We start from the raw sequence: 16327 nt of genomic DNA on the forward strand, positions 1-16327 counted from the left end.
GAAATATCATCTCAGCGAAACATAAGCCACTGGTTGCCACACTAAGCTGCAAGCAGTTGGTCAGAGAAAGTTCTAAAGTCAATAGAAACAGGACTGAAGACCTGGAAGTTGACTGGAGAGAAAGCACAAGAGTTAAAGGAAATACTTAGGGCTGTAGCACCTCAGAAAGAAGATATAGATGGAGTTGAAGAATGACAGCATCTTAAAACAGCACATATGAGGACTATAGAACAGATAGTATGGCAATAAGATACATAAGGAAAGCTGCTGGTGGAATGCTGGTGGAATGCAGAAGTCCAGAAGAAAGCCCCACAGAAGTCGTACTTCCCAGCACACACAGCCTGCAGTGAAAGAGGAAGAACCCAGCCTAGAAGTAAGAAGAGCAGTCAGGATAATTAAGTCAGCGAAAGTAGCAGGATTAGATGAGGTCATGACTGATATTTTTGGTGAGTTAGGGAAGAAATGGCTCCAGAGGGTACTCACAGCAGTATGAAAAGGAAGGCATATCTCAGTTGACTGGAGAATAAGCATTTCAATGCTAGTGTATGACAACAAAGGAGTCATTCACAACTGAGGACAGTACAGAGGTATCAAATTCACCTCACACTGCATGAAAAGTCTGGTAAAGGTGATTTGTAAATAAATATGCAAAATAGTAAAATAGGAAGAAAAATGAATAGTCTGGATTCAGATCAGGATACAGCACAAAAAAATGTTTGCAGTGAATCGGATATTTGAGAAGAACTTTGAGATGAGGAAAGAGTCCAACTGGACATTCCTAGACTTGGAAAATGGCCCAATAACTGATTTGGGCAGTTCTGCAATGATTCAAAGTCCAAAGAACATTAGTAGAGTTAGTGCAGGCTGTGTACAAGGACTTAATGATGCATGTATTTGCAGTGTTCAGACTCGCAGATGAGTTCCTTGTGGGAGTGGGTGTGCACTATTGTTCAGCTCTGAGCCTTTTTTTGTTCATACTGGTGATGCACTATATTAGCAACAGGGACAGATCAACAGAGCTGCTTTATGCAGATGATGTGGCATTACAGGCAGACTCTGAACACAAACTTCAGCAAGTGATAGTGAAATGGAGTGGAATGCAAATCTGAAGGCTTGTGGGGTGAAACCGAGTGCAGAAAAGACAGTTGCAATGACAGCAAATGGTGAGATTTGAGGTAAAAGGAAAAATAGTGGAACAGGTTAGCAGATTCAGGTATCTGGGAGAGGTGGTTGATGAAAAAGGATGTGTGAATGAGGAGGTCAAAGCTAGAATCAGAGGGACTGTAGCCAACTAGCACAGAGTGTCAGGGGTAGTGAGTGATAGAAGAATGCCAAAGAAGCTGAAAAGTAAGGTTTTTAAAACAGCGGTGAGAACAGTACTTACAGAAGAAAACACTCTTTCCACACAAGTATGGCAAAGTGCAAGGACCCAAAAGGAATAACTCAAAGCAAAAATGCCCAGCACACAAACAATCGACATCAAAGTTCAAACTTCATAATCTTTGGAAATTTGTTGGTAGGTTGCCAACCTTGTGGACATTATTCCACATGTAAATATATTTGTAAAACAAAACATTTTACATCTAAAAATACATCCAGGATATTTGATATTCTAACATTATGTAATTGTAGTTCTTCATGGTTGATTTATTTGGCAACATGTGTATGTTCAGCATTTTATATGGACAAACTTCTAGTCAGCTAAGAACTCACATATACGAGCATATGAGTGATATTACGAATTGCCGTCTTTCTAATGCCCTGTTCAAGCACACTCTTAAATGTCCTAATGCTGTATTTCATTTCACTGTAATAGATAGGATTTGTTATGGCAGAAATAACAAACCGGTTTGGCGCAAAATATTAAATACTAAGGAACAATTATTTATAGTTATATTAGGTGCTCTTTTTTTTCACCGGGGCTCAGTGATGTCCTTTAATTGTTTTTTCTCACTGGGAGGAGAACAACTAATTATATTTTTATTTAAAAACTGTTGTTGAATGTTTTTTATAACACTGAAGAAGGCAATGGTCTGCCGAAACCGGTCTGTTTTCTTTATGGCACGACTATAATAAAAAGATTTTGAAGTTTGAACTTTGAAGCAGTTTGTGTGCTGGCCATCCTTGTTTTTGAGAGCAATACTGAAACACGGGCAGTGAAAACAGAGCAGTTGAGGAAACTAGAGGTGGTGGTAAGATGTACACTGGGGGACAGATGAAAAAATGACATTAGAGCAGAAGCCCAAGTAGCTCCATTTGCAGAGAAAGTTGTTGAGAATAGATTACAATGATTTGGCACATGTGCAGAAATGCAGAAGATAATTTAGTGAAGAAGATTTGGGAAAAAAAAACAGGATGAAGGCAAGAGAAAACAATGGTGTCCAGCAATGAGCTGGATGGGTTGTATGAAAGAACACCTATGACAGTCAAGCATGACTGTTGAAGAAGGTGGCACAGTCATTAAATCAATAGAGATGATGACAGTTGATGTGATACCTACATCCCATGTAGAAAATGGGAAAAAGAGGGTTGATTATGATAATATTTTGCTACTTATGTATCTCTGCTACCTTTAAACTAAAGCAAAAAAAGAAAAAACAATCTTGCTTTTTTTCCCACTTTCTGAAATTTAAGAAAGTTCAGTTACAGATTTGCTGTTCTGAACTGTTTGTAAGTTTCTTGGAGACCAGTGCTTGCTTGGGCTAAACGGAAGTCTGTGTTCACCAGCGGCAGTGGTTAACACTGAGCAGCCTGCCTGTCCCTGTAGGAGTGGTTACTGCCTAAAAGCTGTAGTTTTATTGGCCATTTTGCGTCAATTCTAAACTCCTTGATCTCTCTCTCTTAAAACCCTGCTGCCTCGTGGTTTTGGCATCTTTCCAGGCTTGTTAGTTGTTGCTGAAGCACCTACCAAGGGGAGAAAATGCTGAGAGAAGAAAGGAGCCACTTTTGAGATTTTAAGTATTTTCTCCTGATTTTCTGTTTAGAATTACTGCTTTGCCGCCTACTTTTCAGCGTTTTCTGGCTTGCTAAAGTTTATATCTGTATTAGAAACAGTATTTAGAACACATATAGAGCCTGTTTACTGCATTTCCTGTGTTGCACTTAATTTAAAATCGTTTTTTTCTCTTAAAATTGCATTTTACCTGACTTTGGCCTAGCACTCAAGTGTAGGGTCATTTATTGCATTGTTGTGAATATTTTGCTACTTGTGTATCTCTACTACCTTTAAACTGAAACAAAAAAAGAAAAAACAAAAAAATCTTGCTTTTTTCCCCACTTTCTGAAATTTAAGAAAGTTCAGTTACAGATTTGCTGTTCTGAACTGTTTGTAAGTTTCTTGGAGGCCAGTGCTTGCTTGGGCTAAATGGAAGTCTCTGTGTTCAGCAGTGGCAGTGGTTAACACTGAGCAGCCTGCCTGTCCCTGTAGGAGTGGTTACTGCCTAGAAGCTGTAGTTTTATTGGCCATTTTGGTTCAATTCTAAACTCCTTGATCTCTCTCTCTTAAAACCCTGCAACTCTCTTTTTGCGCGGTCTTGCGCACAGAGCAGCGTTGGGCAGCGCCGCTTAAACAGGTTTAAACTATTCCCGGCTCCACAAAGTCTGCTCTTCACTTTTTCCCTTAGAACTGCTCTAAATCTCTAATTAAGCACTCTATTTTCATTGTAAAGCCCTGCACTTGCTCGTAAAAGTAATCTCATAGTAAACACAAACTAAAGCACTACATCCTCTTATACTCCTTCTAAGCACTTGCTCCCTATTAGTTCTTTCTGATCAGTCAATAAGTAGTTCCCTATATTATTCAGGCATGTCCAAAGGTCAGTTTCGAGTTTACTCTCCAGTCCAGCTGGTGAATCTGGGAATCTTGAGGCAATGTTACAACTGCCTTATGTATACAGACCACCCTCTCCTCCACCCAACAAGCTCAAATATATGTGAGAGATGCAACTATATAGCCAAATTGGAGGCTAAGCTGTCTCAACCCAGTACTGGCACAGCCTGTCAGGAGGAGAAGGTAACCACACACACCACAAATCCAGTCTCACATAGACTTATCGCATCAGCAAACCAAACACATAAACACACAAAAACATACTCGGAGGCTCTAAATAAAAATCTACCTAAGCAGCAGAGACCTCCAAAGCAGACATCCAAGCAACACCTACCACGAAACAATATCCACGTAGCACATAGCTCACAAAGTCAGTGTGCCACACAGTCACAGCCCTTAAGGCTTAACAACACACCTAATACACTTGTAATAGGTGAATCTGTTGTCAGACACACTGACGTCCCACTTACCAGGCTGAACAAGGAGAAAGTTACTGTAAGCTGCCTGTCTGGTGCCAGGATCCGCCACATAACACAAGCACTCAGGTCACTCCAAAGCAAGTACAAATATGACTCCATCATTGTCCATGCTGGTGTGAATGACCTGAAACGTACCTCCCTGGACTACATGAAAAAAGACGTACAGGAGCTCTTTGGTCATGTAGCCCACGCCAGTATGACCCTGACCTTGAGTAGCATCTTACCCTCACCAAGAATGATGCCACAGTATAAAGACAAAATGATCAAGTTTAACAATTGGCTAAAGTATTGGTGTCATTCAAAGGGGATCCAGTGTCTGTCAGCCTGGGATGACATGCTCGACAAGCCACTTTGCTTCGCTAGGGATGGCTTGCACCTGTCGCCCCTGGGTTTTTGAATACTGACAAAGGCTCTTGCCACCCCCATAGTGCCTTTTTTAGGCGAGGCTCAAAAGACAAACCCACCTCCTTAGACAACACAAAAAAAAAAAAACTAAGGGTAATGCTGCTCAACGCCAGAAGTCTAAACCTCAAGATGCACGCACTCGAGACTCTCCTCAGTATGGAGAATATCAATAGCTGTGCAGTAACAGAAACCTGGTTCAAGGCTCCCGATAGCACCCCAGCACTAACAGGTTATACTTCATACCATGCTTTCCGGCCCCAAAACTCGGACCGAACCACAAAAGAAGGGGGAGTATCCATATTTATCAAAGATACCCACACCTTCAGGTTAGTGGCACTGCACGAAGCATCGGAGACCATCCATGTGCAACTAACAGTGGGAAAAACTGCCTTTCAGTTTGTAGCCTGCTACAGACCACCCTCCCAAACACAGGAACCTCACTCGGCTTTCCTGAGAACACTGGAGAATATGACGGTCTCTCCAAATACTATTATATTGGGCGACGTCAACTACCCAAACATCGATTGGGAAAACTACTCAAGCCCAAACACCCTCGCCCAACTGTTCCTAGAATTTATAAACTCAAATGCTATGGAACAACTGGTCACCACTCCCACAAGAGGGGAAAACATATTGGATCTGGTCATCACCAATGTGGGGTCTCTATGTTCCACACCAGAGGTATACCCCTCATTGGTAAGATCAGACCATAAACAAATCTCACTGGACATCCATATTCCGTCCCCACCCCTAGCCAAGGAAACCACGGTGAAGAGCTTCTCAAAAGCAAACTTCACACTTTTCAAAACTGAGGTGGAATCCTTCAAAGCCCCCGGGCCAGTGGAAAATATGGCCCAAAATGCAGAATCCTTTACAAAAGCATTCTATGGACACCTACAGAAATGCATGGAGCTTGCTATCCCGAATAAAACCAAGACTCACTCCTCCAAAGGCAGGAGACCTGTCTGGTGGACCCCGGCCATAAATAAGCTATACAACAGAAGGAGAAAGCTACTACATGACGGAGCAAAATCCCAAAAAGGGAAGGCGTCACTGATCAGTACTAGCAAGAAACTACGATCCCTCATAAAATCATCTAAGGCCAGCTTCAAAAGAAAAATTGCACAAGACACTAAAGATAATCACAAGGCCTTCTTCAGTTATGTCAGAAACCTGGGAGGCAACTCCCAGATATGCTCTGAGTTAGTACAAAATGACAAAAAATACACTGAACCCACAGACATTGCCAACATCCTGGCAGAAAGGTTCAGTGCAAACTTCTCTCCCCCTTTCCCCCCCAAAAGAGCAAATGTCTATCCCAACAGAGTGTAGCCTTCCTGAGATCACAGATGCACAGGTGAGAGCTGCCCTCTCCAAAGCAAAAAACACAGCATCAGTGGGACCAGAGGGTGTCCCGGGCTGTGTCTTACACGAGCTCCAAGAAGAACTAAACCCTCATATAAAGTCACTGTTCAATCTCAGCCTTACTACAGGATATGTACCCAAGGAATGGCGTACAGCAACAGTGGTCCCACTCCACAAAGGTGGTGCCACAACAGACCCCGGAAACTATCGCCCTATAAGCCTAACTAGCCTGGTCTGCAAAGCTATGGAGCATATCATCATGGAAATCATAAACAAAGACACTGGGAACCTCCAGACACTGGATCCTACCCAATTCGGCTTTGTTAAGGGCAGATCTTGCCTCTTGAACCTGGTCGACTTCTTTGAAGCAGTTACCAAAGCCATAGATGAAGGGAAGGTAGTCCACACAGCCTACCTGGACCTCGCAAAAGCCTTCAACACAATACCCCACTTGGGCATCATAAATAAGCTCACCAGCTTAAATATCAACCCCTATGTCACAAGATGGGTTGCAAACTGGCTCAGAGATAGAACCCACGTGGTCGGAATAGAAGGTGCCATGTCAGACTCTAAACCAGTTACAAGTGGTTTCCCACAAGGCTCAGTCCTGGGACCTCTCTTGTTCAGTATATATTTCTCCAAGGTACAGGCTAACATGGGTGGACTATGGCTGACCAAGTTCGCAGATGACTGCAAACTGGGTGCTGTAATCGACTCTCCGGCTGACACCAAGCATCCTCCAAAAGGGTCTCACAGAGATGGATAACTGGTGCCAGAGCCATGGCCTAAAGCTAAATGCCAAAAAGTGCATAGTCATCCCCTTTGGGAAAAACAAAGTGCCCACAAATTACCACATAGGTGGTAATCCATTAAGTACGGAAGAAGTAATTAGGGACTTGGGGACCCAAGTAGATATCAATCTCTCCTTTGACAATCACGTTGCCAAAGTGGTTAGAAAGACCTTCTATATAGCCCACCTTATCATGAAAGGGTTCACATCTAGATCAAGAGAGGTCATTGTGCCCCTCTACTCATCACTTATCAGGCCCATAATTGAGTACAATGCCCCGTTTGGGATGTACTTTTCCCAACACCTTCAGCAACTGGAAAGACCCCAAAAGTATCTCACCAAGAGGATCAAGGGGCTCAAATAGATCCCCTATGCAGTTCGGCTAAAGAAACTCCAGCTCTACTCAGTTGCGTACAGCCTACTCAGAGGTGATCTGTGTCTGACGTATAAAACCATGTCCAACCCAGAATTAATGGACATGCTTCACTTCAGGAAATCCAAATCCCTTAGAGCTACATGCTCCAGGGACTTGAACCTCAGCACAGAAATAAATAGAAAATGCTGGAGGGACAGATTCATATCCCAGAGGCTCCCCTCACTCTGGAACAAAATCCCAATCCATGTTAGGTAGAGCCCCTCACTGACCGTCTTCAAGAGAAATCTTGACAAGTGGATCGGAGATCATAAGTTTACCCCTGGGATCTCTTCTGTGTCCCTGCTTGGCAGAGGTACAGTAAACTAACCTTAAAAGGGCTACCTTCTGTGACCTACTATACAGAGGCACAGTCAACTAATCTAAAAGGGTGGTGAAAGCTAAACACACTCTGGCTAGGCTTGTAAATGCCCTAGGGCAGATAGCCTAGTATCAACCTATGAACCTATAAGAGATTTTCATAAAACTGCCAAAGTATCTGTAATCCTCACTAGAATCTCTGATTTTTTTATCACAGTCCCCCTAAGTTTGGCTACATCCCTTTCTACTTCATGTGACTAAGTCATTGTGCTACATGTTTTTGTGCTGTAGAGTTATCAAAAAAAAGTTGCTTCACAGCAGCCTTTCTACTCTCATACATATTATCTAAATACTCTTATTTTCCCTTTAGCATTCTGCAGTTGCTCCTCCTCTTGTTCTGTGAAATTCCCCTTAATCCACAATACTTTACCTTTGTCAATCCCTCAAATAATTCCCATTACTTCTTTCCCATATAGCTTTCTGTTTTAGTTCTACCTTATTTTAAACTCCATTTTAATTTTATCTCACTCACAAGCTATCCTGAAATAAGAAAATTCTGTTTTCCCTAATAACTCTCAAGTAATTTCCACTACATATTCCTTAAATTTTGTTCTTTTTAACAGGTAAGTAGGAAAATGTCAGTGTCTCATTTGAACTTCATTATACTGAATCTTTATAGTTTTTATTGGTGCATGGTCTAAAGCAGTTATTGGTTGTGTGTCAAAAGTTTTCAATTAAATACACACACTCCTGTGAAATATAATATCTGTCCAGTCAAGTCCAGTTATTGTAGCACAGCTGTTTGAGGAACAATCTGCAAATTCTGACTGCATTCCCACTACTGAATTCACAGCTTCACATCTTTACCAAATATTCTCATATATTTCGTAAGAAATCTATCCTCTTTTGTTATCATTTCCCTTCTATGTCCCTCCTGGTATATTCTGACTATTGCAAATCAGGATCCATTCCCCATCCTTAAATAATGTTCACTACAGAAAGCTGATTATTTCTCCCCAAATTTTGTTGAGCAGCAGTTTTTAGTGAACATACTTGTAAATGTTTCATCTCCCAAGCCCTTGCTTACAATTAATAAGGGTACCAAAATTTGTCAGAGATTTGGGATACATGGCCTAGCTTAAAAAGTACCTTGTGGTTGTTAGCCTAGTAAACAGCTATGAGCCTATGAACCTATAAATCCATGCCAGCATAACTTGCCTCCCTTGCCAGTAGGTGCTTACTACTACAAATCTACCATTATTGTCTTTTTTACTCTTCCATCACTATTGATTCTCCTCTAGCAATCAGTATGTATTACTTTCTTTTCATTTTGGAGCTTTTCTCCCCAGGCCTGAAAATTGTGTGCTATACAGTCAGACTTTCCTGTTAATTAAATGTTAATAAATAAATACATTTGGCCCTGATATTCTGCTGAATATCCATCCTCATATCATTTTTTGTCAAATTCATATGCTCATTTATATCCAAAAGTGTGTCTTGCATTCCTGCTACATTTTTTAATATAATTTGATATTCTTTGCTTTTTTCTACACCTTTAAGGTCATTACCATCTCTTTATAATATGGAAACAGTAGCCATTGTGATAGAAAGCTATTACTCCAACTCATTGTACATGGTAGCAAACTACAGCTTACTAAGTGATGGTATAAAAAGTTTTATACCCCCTGCAGTCACAGGTAATAATGACTCCTATGCAGAGATGTACACAAATAGGTTCATAGGTTGGTACTAGGCTATCAGCCCTAGGGGGCCTATACAAGCCTAGCCATAGCAATTCCATGGATATTTCTTCCCACAATATTTACTTCCCTGGACTCCTGTCTACCAGGATGACTGACATGATCCCCGGTGTAAATTTCCTATCTCCCATCCAATTGTCAAGGTTCCTTTTGAAGACGGCCAAGGAGGCACTCTGCTTGACATGTGTGGGCAGTCTATTCCAGAGTATGGGGAGTCTCTGGGTTAGGAACCTATCCCATCAGCATGTTTTGTTCATTGTGATGACAAGGTTTAGATCCCTGGAGTGTGTGGCTCTGAGGGATTGGGATTTCTTTAAGTGGAGCATGTCCAACAGCTCAGGGTTTGACATGGCCTTGTATGTTAAGCAGAGATCACCTCTGAGTAGACGATGTGCCACAGAGTATAGCTGAAGTTTTTTTAGATGGTCAGCATAGGGCAACTGCTTTAGGCCTGTGATTCTTTTAGTACGGTATTTCTGCTGCCTTTCCAGCTGTTGCAGATATCTTATGCAGTACATACCAAACTGGGGTGTTGTACTTTATAATGGGTCTAATGAGGGATGACTACAGTGGGACAATGACCTCCTTTTTTCCAGATGAAATTCCCTTATTGATGAGGTGTGTCACATAGAAGGATTTCCTGACTGTTGTGGCAATGTGGTTATCGAAGGTGAGACCACTGTCCACCTGTGTCCCTAAGTCTCTCATCACACTTTCAGTGTTTAGTGTACTGCCACGTATGTGGTAATTCATGGGTACATGTTTTATCCCAAACGGGATAACTATACATTTCTTGGCATTAAGCTTGAGCCCATGGCTCTGGCACCAAGCATCTGTTTCTGTAAGGCCCTTTTGTAGAATACCCACATCATTTGGGGATTCAATAATGGCTCCCAGTTTGCAGTCATCTGCAAACTTTGTTAGCCAGAGCCCCTTAATGTTAGCCTGTACTTCAGAGAAGAACATGCCAAACAAGAGTGGTCCCAGGACTGGACCCTGAGGTACTCCACTTGTCACTTGCCTGGAGCTAGATTTGGAGTTGGCTACTTTTACAGTCTTGGTTCTGTCAGTAAGCCAGTTGGCAACCCATCAAGTGATGTAGGGATTTATGCCCAGCTTAGTAAGTTTATCTATGATTCCAGAGTGGGGGATGGTGTTGAAGGCCTTGGCAAGGTCCAGATAGGCTGTGTGGACCACCTTACCCTCGTCCACAGCTCTGGAGACTGATTTGAAGATGTCAATCAGGATCAGGAGACAAGATCGGCCCTTCACGAACCCAAACTGTGTGGGGTTCAGAGTTTGAAGGTTTCCAATGTCTTTGTTTATAAGTTCCATAATAATGCGGTCCACTCCCGCACTCAATGCGGTTGACTCCCACCATCGATTCGCACTACTCTCAATCATAACATGTTTAAAAAAATCTCTTCATATGTATCTAAGGTCCCAGTGGGAATGCTCTTGCTCCCACCCCTCATAAAAGGCCAAATGGGAATGCTCTTGCTCCCACCCCTCATAAAAATATGGTATTTACATCTTCCTTCACACTCATGTTACCTGATTGTACCTTATAAGCTTTTGTTCCTTACAAAATAACCACTCTGTATGTGTAAAGCAACATCACTCTTCTCTAAATAGTATTGTTTGAATTCCTAAAGTTTGAGTTTATTTTTTTAAATATTTTGAGTATTGTTTGTTTGTTTCCTGAAGATTCAACTCATATGTTTGTATCTTGTACTATTGTATTTATCATGATACTGTTTGTACGTACTTTGTTATTGCTTTTTGGAGCTTTTCTCCCCAGGACTCCATTGAAAACGGGTTCTTTTTGACCCAATGGACTATCCTGGTAAACCAACTGCAAATAAATAAATAAATGCCCTTGCAGATCAGGCTCGTCAGACTGATGGGACTGTAGTTCCCAGAATCCAAGGTGGATCCCCCTTGGCAAGTGGGATAACTGTAGCTGTGCGCCACTCAGTGGGCACGAAGCCAGAGGTGAGGCTATGATTAAACATGACACTTAGATGAGGTGCCAGTTCATTTTGTAGTTCATGTAGTACACAGCCCAAAATGGCATCTGGTCCCATGGATGCTGTATTCTTAGCTTTGGAGAGTGCGGTTTTTACCTGTGTGGCTGTGATTACTGGAATTCCACAATCTTTTGGTATTGAGATGGGCCCTTTAGGGGGTGAGAGGGGGGTGAAGTTGACACTAAATCGATCTGCCAGGATATTGGCAATATCCTTCGGATCAGTGTATTTAATGCCATTCTGTTGAAGCTCAGAGCAGATCTGAGCATTGCCATTTAGATTCTTAGGTTCATAGGTTGATACTAGGCTATCTGCCCTAGGGCATTTACAAGCCTAGCCAGAGTGTGTTTGGCTTTCGCCACCATTCTTAGATTAGTTGACTGTGCCTCTGTATAGTAGGTCACAGAAGATAGCCCATTTAAGGTTAGTTTACCGTGCCTCTGTCTAGCAGTGACACAGAAGAGATCTCAGAGGTAAATTTACGATCTCCCATCCAAACGTCAAGATTCTTCTTCAAGAGGGTTATTGAGGGGCTCTGTCTGACATGGTTTGTGATTTTGTTCCAGAGTGAGGGGAGCCTCTGGGATATGAATCTGTCCCTCCAGCATATTCTATTTATTTCTGTGCTGAGGTTTAAGTCACTGGAGCATGTAGTTCTGATGGATTTGGATTTCTTGAGGTGGAGCATGTCCATTAATTCTGGGTTGGACATGGCTTTATACGTCAGGCACAGATCACCTCTGAGTAGGCGGTAAGCAACTGAGTAGAGCTGGAGTTTCTTTAGCCTAACTGCGTAGGGCATCGGTTTGAGTCCCTTGATCCTCTTGGTGAGGTACTTTTGGGGTCTTTCTAGTTGTAGCAGGTGTCGGGTAAGGTACATCCCAAATGGGGCATTGTATTCAATTATGGGCCTGATAAGTGATGAGTAGAGGGGCACAATGACCTTTCTTGATCTAGATGTGAACCCCTTTGTGATAAGGTGGGCTATATAGAATGTCTTTCTAACCACTTTGGCAATGTGATTGTCAGAGGAGAGATTGCAATCTACTTGGGTCCCCAAATCCCTAATTACTTCTTCCGTACTTAATGGATTACTACCTATGTGGTAATTTGTGGGCACTTTGTTTTTCCCAAAGGGGATGACTATGCACTTTTTGGCATTTAGCTTTAGGCCATGGCTCTGGCACCAGTTATCCATCTCTGTGAGACCTTTTTGGAGGATGCTTGTGTCAGCCGGCGAGTCAATTATGGCCCCCCAGTTTGCAGTCATCTGCAAACTTTGTCAGCTATAGTCCTCCTGTGTTAGCCTGTACCTCAGAGAAATATATACCGACCAAGAGAGGTCCCAGGACTGAGCCTTGTGGGACGCCACTTGTAACTGGTTTAGAGTCTGACATGGCACCTGCAATTCTGACCATGTGGGTTCTATCCCTAAGCCAGTTTGCAACCCATCTTGTGACATAGGGGTTGATATTTAAGCTGGTGAGCTTATTTATGATGCCTGAGTGGGGTATTGTGTCGAAGGCTTTTTCAAGGTCAAGGTAGGCTGTGTGGACTACCTTCCCTTATCCTATGGCCTTGGTGACTGTTTCAAAGAAATTGACCAGGTTCAAGAGGCAAGATCTGCCCTTAACAAAGCCGAATTGGGTAGGATCCAGTGTTTGGAGGTTCCCAATGTCTTTGTTTATGAGTTCCATGATGATACGCTCCATAGCTTTGCAGACCAGGCTAGTTAGGCTTATAGCGCAATAGTTTCTGGGGTCCGTTGTGGCACCACCTTTATGGAGTGGGACCACTGTTGCTGTACGCCATTCTTTGGGTACATATCCTGTTGTAAGGCTGAGACTGAACAGTGATTTTAAGTGAGGGTTCAGTTCTTCTTGGAGCTCGTGTAAAACGCAGCCCGGGACACCGTCCGGTCCCATTGATGCTGTGTTTTTTGCTTGGGAGAGGGCGGCTCCCACCTGTGCATCTGTGATGTCAGGGAGGCTACACTCTGTTGGGATAGTCATTTGCTCATTTGGGGGGGAGGGGGGGAGAAGTTTGCACTGAACCGGTCTGCCAGGATGTTGGCAATGTCTGTGGGTTCAGTGTATTTTTTGTCATTTTGCACTAACTCAGAGCATATCTGGGAGTTTCCACCCAGGTTTCTGACATAACTAAAGTAAGCCTTCTGATTATCTTTAGAGTCTTGTGCAATTTTTCTTTCGAAGCTGGCCTTAGATGATTTTATGAGGGATTGTAGTTTCTTGCTAGTACTGATCAGAGTTGCCTTACCTTTCAGGGATTTTGCTCTATCATGTAGTAGCTTCCGCCTTCTGTTGTACAGCTTATTTATGGCTGGGGTCCACCAGACAGGTCTCCTGCCTTTGGAGGAGTGTGTCTTGGTTTTATTTGGGATAGCACAATCCATGCATTCCTGTAGGTATCCATAGAATGCGTTTGTAAAGGATTCTGCGGTTTGGGCCGTATTTTCCACTGGCCCTGGGGCTTTGAAGGATTCCACCTCGGTTTTGAGAAGTGGAAAGTTTGCTTTTGAGAAGTTTTTGACCGTGGTTTCCTTTGCTGGGGGTGGGGATGGGATATGGATGTCCATAGTGATTAATTTATGGTCAGATCTTACCAATGAGGGGTATACCTCTGGTATGGAACTTAGAGTCCCCATGTTGGTGATAATCAGGTCCAATATGTTTTCCCCTCTTGTGGGAGTGGTGACCAGTTGTTCCATAGCATTTGAGTTTATAAATTCTAGGAACCGTTGGGCTAGGGTGTTGGGGCTTGAGTAGTGTTCCCAGTCTATGTTTGGGTAGTTAAAGTCACCCAATATAATGGTGTTTGGAGAGACCTCCATATTCTCCAGTGTCTTCAGGAAAGCTGAATGGGGTTCCTGAGTTTGGGAGGGTGGTCTGTAGCAGGCTACAAACTGGAAGGCAGTTTTGCCCACTGTTAGTTGCACATGGATGGTCTCAAATGCTTCGTGCAGTGCCACTAGCCTGGAGGTATGGGTATCTTTGATAAATATGGATACTCCCCCTCCACTTTTGGTTCAGTCCGAGTGTTGGGGCCTAAAAGTATGGTATGAGGTATAGCCTGGTAGTGCTGGGGTGCTCTCGGGAGCCTTGAACCAGGTTTCTGTTACTGCACAGATAGCGATATTCTCCATACTAAGGAGAACCTCGAGTGCATGCATCGTGAGGTTTAGACGTCTGGCATTGAGCTGCATTACCCTTAGTTTCTTTTTCCTTGTGTTGTCTAAGGAGGTGGGTTTGTCTTTTGAGACTTGCCTAAAAAAGGCACTGTGGGGGTGGCAAGAGCCTTGGCCAGTATTCGAAAACCCAGGGGTGACATTTGACATAACTATAGAAAGCCTTGAGGTTGTCTTTGGAATCTTTGGCAATTTTATTTTCATAAATAGTTTTGAAGGATTTTATGAGGGATCTCAGCTTCTTACTAAGGCTGGTAAGGGAGTTTTTTATATCCTGGGATTTTCCTCTTTTCTGCAACAGTTTCTTCCTTCTGTTGTATAGTTTGTTTATGGCAGGGGACCACCAGATTGGCTTCATTTTTTTGGAGGAGAGCATCTTGGTTCTGTTTGGGATGGCACGATTCATGCATGAGTGAATGTGCTTATACAGTGACTTAGTGTAGGATTCAGCAGTCAAACTTTCATCTCCCGTCTGCATGGGTGTCATGAAGTTTCTCAGTTCTGACTTGAGTAGCATGAATTTGGCTTTGGATTAGTTTTTTACAGAGGTTTCCTTACTGGGGGGGTTGGATGTGGATGTCAAGGGTGATTAGCTTATGGTCAGACCTGACCAATGAGGGGGTGACCACTGGTGTGGAGCATCTATCTCCCATGTTGGCAATGACCAGGTCTAGGATATTGGAACCCCTGGTGGGACAATGGATTAGTTGATCCAGGGTGTTGGAATTTATGAATTCCAAGAACCATTAGGAAAAGGTGTTGGTACCCGAGTAGTTTTCCCAGTTAATGGCAAGGTAGTTGAAATCACCCAGTATTAGGGTGTTTGGTTGTATCTTAATATTTTCCAGTATGTTTAGAAAGGTGTAGTGAGAATTCTGGGGCATGGTGGGGGATCTGTAGCAAGCTACAATTTGGATTGCAGTCTTACCTAGTGTTAGTTGCACCTAGAGAATTTCAGATGCATTGTGCTGGGCAACTAGCCTGTAGGTGTGAATATCCTTGGTGAATATGAGCACTCCTCCACCTTTAGTGTTTCAGTCTTGGTTTTGTGGCCGAAAAATGTGGAAAGAATTGTAGCCTGGTATTGCAGGGGTGCTCTCTGGCGTCTTGAACCAGGTCTCAGTTACTGCACAAATATCGATGTTTAATCATCTTAGCAACTGTATAGACTCAACTGTACCTGACCAGATTAAAACCAGGCCCTCCTGAAAAAACAAGCCACCTTGGTGGACATGTAGTATAAACAGATTGTATAAGAAAAGGAAGAAACTGATGTCCAAGAACAAGAGGCAACTGCCTCCTCAGAGGAAGAATTTCCTCCACAGATTGAATGAGCAAATCAGAAGTCTTCTAAAGTCCTCTAAACCTAATTATGAAGCTACAATAGCATCCCTAGCCCAGGACAATCATAAGACATTCTTTAACTACATTTGAAATCTAAAAGGGAGTGCCCAGCTATGTGCCATATTGGTAGTAGATTGTACCTACCACACTATACTGGAGGAAATTGCCAACTTGCTAGCTGACAGATTTGATGCAAACTTCACCCCCCTATCCCCACCAGCCATACCCCAAAGCATACCTGACACCAGTTTTCTACCTAGTATCTCTAGAGATCAAGTCATGTCTGCCCTCTCCAAGGCCAAAAACATGGCCTCAATGGGACCAGATAACATCTCCAGTTGCTTACTAAGCAATCTAAAACAGGACCCAGCTGACCCACTTGCTGTT

The sequence above is a fragment of the Protopterus annectens genome, chromosome 1.part1, assembly GCF_019279795.1.
Source record: "Protopterus annectens isolate FY-2018-M chromosome 1.part1, PAN1.0, whole genome shotgun sequence".
NCBI lineage: Eukaryota > Metazoa > Chordata > Ceratodontiformes > Protopteridae > Protopterus > Protopterus annectens.